Below are 5420 nucleotides of genomic sequence, written 5' to 3'. Positions count from 1 at the left end.
AGAGACAGAAATTTTATTGATGTTGCAGTTTCACATAGTCACCCGCAGATGGCAGTGAAAGTCATATGCAAATCATTATGTTTCCATATTAGAGGGTCACTCCCCCAGGCAACATCCAGAAGAATAATATATGAACATATAAGGGTGTAAGGATTTTTAAATGAGATTTTTAAAAATCTTTTTTCTGGCTTCATTGTCCAGCGGACCTGAGGATCACAACAGCTCCTAATAACATCCAGGTGTCTGAGGGCAGCACAGCTCTGCTCCCCTGTGTAGTGTCAGGAGACAACATTAATATCGGCTGGTCCAGGTAAAAATAAATAAAAATAATATTATATATTATTAATATTAATTATATGGCTATCATCATCATTAATCATCTTAATTTTAAAGAAAAAAATTCACAAAGAACAGGATTTTTATAAGGTCTTTTTCTTCAGTTGAGGTGGATGTAATCTGAATTTTGTAAATACCTGTAAATATTAATTCTAGTCAAATAAGACCCAGGTTGTGCCTTGGTTCTCCTGTAATTTTCAATGTGTCAATTCAGAATCTGATGGACCTCTTTTTAAATTCTCAGTTACAAAAAAATCCATTTAAAGGATCTCAAAGCTGCCATTAAACAACAGCTGTTAAAGAAGCTGCACAAAGGCCTTAACTGACTTTTGTTTTTATTCTCTTTACCACAGAAATGGTGTACCGGTGCGTCCAGATGGTCGTAACATCCTCATGTCATCTGACGGCAGCTTGATCCTAAATAATGTAAAACCATCAGACGAGGGAACCTATACCTGTAACGCTTACACTGGCATCTACTCTGTGAGCGCCACAGCTGAAGTGAGGGTCATTAAAGACACACAACAAGGTGAGAATAGGAATCTAAAAGTGTAACTCAGCCATCCTGAGTTGTTTTTTATGATCCCATTTTAAACATAGTTCATGATCAGAAAAAATTAATTGTTTGAATTAGATTCACTCAGTTGTTCTGATGCCATCACACAAATATGAGAAACAATCAGAAAATTAGAATGACACTCAGCAGAGCACACACCTCTGCCAAGGCCAAACACTCCTACACATTCAAGATTCAAAAAACTTTATTGTCTATCACAGAGAGGTAGAGAAGGTTTAGGTTAGGCGCTCACAAATGATATTTTAAAAATACACCTGTGAAAAGACTGAACAGAAAAATAGGACACAGAAGCATCAGATCTGGATATTATTCTGGATCTGCTCTAAAGTGTACAAAATTGTAGATCAGATAAATCAGATGAATATTAACATTGTTTCCTTAGAAACTGACAAAAATGTTTGAAATTCTTGCAATGCTAAGGAAAGTGATAAAAAAAAAAAAGTCCTGGATTTGCCACCTTAATTGGAGTCACTCTAAAATTTGATGGTCTTCCCTGACCCGTGCCTCATGCCCCTCCATTAAGTTTGATGCAGATCAGTTCAGTACTTTTTGTGTAATCCTGCTGACAAACAGACACAGGTGAAAACATGACCTCCTTGGAGATATCTACTGTCAGTAGCTGTCATATAAAATATGTTTTAGCTTATGACATGTCAGAAGAGAGAGAACTGTTTAAGACTGGAAAGTGGCAGTGAAAACTGGTGGTGGCGTCAATAACTAGACTGAACTGCCATTTTATTTCACTTCCATTATTCTGGCTGCTACTGTTTGAATTGCTGGAAAAAACTGGAAATGTGAGCAGTTATTCAGCATGTCTGAGGGTCCTGATGTTTAAGTGACGTTGGAACAAAAAACAAATTATTTTCAGACGACTATAAAAAGCTTTATGTCGTGCAGGTAAACAAACCAAGAAGAAATACAGATCGACATGGTGATTCACTGAGCTTGACTCAGTCATTTCAAGTTTAATTCACCACACAGAAGTACAACATGATGTTCTGAGTATTGATCTGATTTTATGAGGCACAAAAAAACTAAATGGGATTGTCTTTCATTACTGCTGCTGCAGGTGATTATGTGCCGCCAGATATGCGTGGACCAGGCCCGAGCTTGCCAACTGCGAGCTGATAGTATACGCCCGACTGTGCTCCAACTCGTACTACTCCAGTTTCTGCTGCGCCAGCTGTGCCAGGCATTCACAGAGGAACAAAAGGTTTGGTCGGCAAAGGCTAAAGCCGCAGAGGGTTTTAAAAACTATGGGGCAGGTGGTTTGCGATTTGGAGGGCTGCATTTTTAAAACCTGAACTTTCAACTCTGAACTGCTGCATTTGCCAAAAGGACTTAAAACAGTCATATCTGACTGTGGATGTGCAGAATGATAATTCAAGACTGCAATAAAAAAAAAGGGACTGATAACTGTAGGTGTAGTTAAATCTGTGAACCAGGAGTTGTTCTACAGTGAGTGCTGTGTTCAGGGAGTCTGTGCCTTAAAATGTAGGTACCATATCATTTTATAAAGTCTGTTGAATGTGATGACACAAAACTCAGACTTTCCCTGTTGTCCTTCTCCGTCACATTTTTAAAATTAAGTTATTACTCACTGGACCTACTGTACATGTTCTCTGTTTTTAAGAGAATCATATGGCTTGCCTTTGGAGGTCAGTAAAAGGATTCAAACATATTGTGAAAACTGCTCCACATCTGCTGTAGTCTGGCTCCTACTCTTGCCATTTGATTGATACAGGATTCCACTTGTTGCTGATTCTGTGACATACCAGGAGCTCCTGCCAGACTGTTTATTTTTATGTAATTATTTGATAATAAAAAATAATATTTTGATTAAAAAAAACTCCTGTTGGGTTGAATTACTGAATGTCAAACCAGATACATGACTTGTCATCCCAGCTGATACCACAAGGGGTCGTTCAACAAGGAAATGTCCTCATTCAGCCTGCTTGAAACTGAACATATGAAAACTTTTGTAGGAGCTTTGTTCTTTGTTTCCTGCTGCTGAAGTGTATTAACCTTAATTAATGATATCTATTAGATTACATGACATTCTTAAATTTGGTCAAGTTACGGTTTCTCCATGATGGCCACAGGAGCCAGACTCCAGGTGGTTTGTTACATACTTCATTTCTTTCAGAGGCCATCAGACCATTATCTAACAGGGATTTGTAAAGTATCTGTTAATGGAGAATGAATTCTGTTAACCACCTCAGTTTCAGGGTCCTGGTATTGTGCATGCTTTCTCCCTCTCACACTGTCATGGGCAGAGTGAGACTCTTAAACAGAACAGAGCCACCTGTTGATATTATTAGTAACACCTGTGCTTTTCCTGGCACAAGTCGAAATATCTGCTGATGTAGACACAGGCTGTTTGTTCCACTAATAATTACATAAACATACAACTTCATTTCTTTTGAAAGTTTCAGGCAAGTATTCAAATTTATATTTATTAATCAAAATCATCTTTTGTTTTGGTGTTGGAGTCATGACTATGGTTTAAACTGGCTCTAAGCACCAAACTGTCTTTGTTTGAACTCTTTCTGTTGCTGAATATCAGGGGAACCTCTCTTTCTCTGCATTTATTCATTCTTCATGACAATAGTAGCAAGATGTTTAGCTCAGCGCATCTGAGTGTACAACACCTGTGTCCAGTATTGAACTATAGAAAGTTGCAGTCCTGGTCCGATACAGAACTCTCATATGAAAATCTTAAGATATATACCTAGCTGTATTTCAGGGTATATATCCCTCATTGTTTTTACATCCTAAAATATGGTTTATGTACTCTCACTGCAGTTCTGTTATCATGAATTAATGAAAAAATATTATTTTAATTTAGCTGGAAGGTGGTGGAAGTGTTTTTACCTTCATAACACACCCTCGCTTTGAAAATTCAGCGTGGCACAAAAAGTGTTAAATAACCACATGAGCTTTATTCACAAAATTGAAAACAACAGCTTATAATCTCATCTAAAGAGTTTGCAGGAGGAGATATAATTATCAAAATACACCAAACTTCTGTTACTGACTCACACTGTTTCCTGTTTATGTGGCTCCAGTTGGTACAAACATGTTTTTCAAGGAAACAAATGGAGAAAGGAGAACGTGGTCTTCTTCAGTTTGAGTCCCACCGGAGTCTCTACTGGTAAAAAATAATTGCACAGTTTGATGAGAGACTGTTTGGACAGTATTTGGTATATGGCCAGATTGTGTTTATAGTCACATACAGAATAGTGTCTCATAGTGGTTCACATAGAAATGATAGCACTATACACACTCTCTTACAGACTCTTTAAATGAACTGTTGATAGGTGTCTTAAGTCTGCCTGATAATGTTTGAATCTTTCTGATTGTAGTGAAATTCATTTTACATCTGTCCTGAACCTACAACATAAACCTTAAAGTGCAAATTTCTGCACCAGATCTCAACAGCTGTTGTTTGTAATACAACACATATTTAAGTTCATTCTGTTGCTTCAGTTGACACAGATATAGCAGCTTTCCCAGCTCAGAGATGTGCAGTGTGGTTGTGGGTTGGTGCAGAGATGCAGGTGCATTGGTTGAGCCGGAGGTTGTGGTTAAGTGGAAGGTTGCACCTCCATCATTTCTCAGCACAGAGAACGATCTGCAGGCTGCTCTGTGACCACATCCTCTCCTCTGCTGTTGCTCTCTACTCCTCTGCACAGTTTCAAGCTCCAGTTTGTCCTCTCACCAACACCAGCTCTGACCTTCTTTTGTTGTACACAGAGGAGAGAACGGTGATTTCCTGTTGTTAATGTGGTAGACTCACACTCTTGACATTTACGTTCCTTCTGACAAAGTTTGAACTAAAGGAAAAATTTCTTTATTCATGAAGATAATGTAAACTGTAATACACTGCTCATGTTTGTGCAAAGTGGAAAAACTAAGTATGAACCCACTTCAAATCATTACACAACATGAAAAAAGAAAAGAAACAGTCAAAAGATTAGTCAGTGTGATTTCATTTATCAAGAAATTGCCTCCAAAGTGAGTCAGCTTTCAGTTTGCTCATTGGAAAAACTTGTTATGAACCAAAAGAACCTACCTGTGAAGGTTTACTGAGCTGAGCTGTTTCAACATCTGAAAGTGGAAAATAGTTGATTTCTCAGAAAACAGGCTGGTTGGTGAACTGCTAAAAATACCTCACACTATCAGATCAGTGTAGGATGAGACGTGAGAACAGTAGGGAGGTGCATATCTTAACTGCATATCAGCAACAATTTAGAGCAACTGACAGATATTGTAATTAATTTGTCTGTTCCTCTCAAATTCAGAAGCACACTGAATGAATGGTGTGTGTGATATGAAGATTGATTCAGGTCCATTTCTGTTTTAGATACACTCTGAATGTAAATAAATAGTGAATAATTTTACTGCATGGAGACGCCATGAGAACTGTTTTTAGGACAAACTACAAAACTCAGTAAGTCATTCAGCACATACTTTTAAAGAAAAATGACATGATATTTTGTCAGTA

The 5420-nt window shown here is 37.8% G+C and overlaps 1 long non-coding RNA gene across 1 annotated transcript; it reads left to right on the top strand.

Annotated features, from left to right (window-relative positions):
* The first annotated feature begins 118 nt into the window (after positions 1–118).
* LOC108886645 (uncharacterized) lies at positions 119–2000 on the top strand. The gene is made up of 3 exons (XR_001961479.2): positions 119–310; positions 690–865; positions 1983–2000. It is a non-coding gene; the product is annotated as an uncharacterized LOC108886645 (long non-coding RNA).
* Positions 2001–5420: the final 3420 nt, after the last annotated feature.

The sequence above is a fragment of the Lates calcarifer genome, unplaced genomic scaffold (assembly GCF_001640805.2).
Source record: "Lates calcarifer isolate ASB-BC8 unplaced genomic scaffold, TLL_Latcal_v3 _unitig_1140_quiver_1762, whole genome shotgun sequence".
NCBI classification, from domain to species: Eukaryota; Metazoa; Chordata; class Actinopteri; family Centropomidae; genus Lates; species Lates calcarifer.
This window is presented reverse-complemented; position numbering and strand designations above follow the sequence as displayed.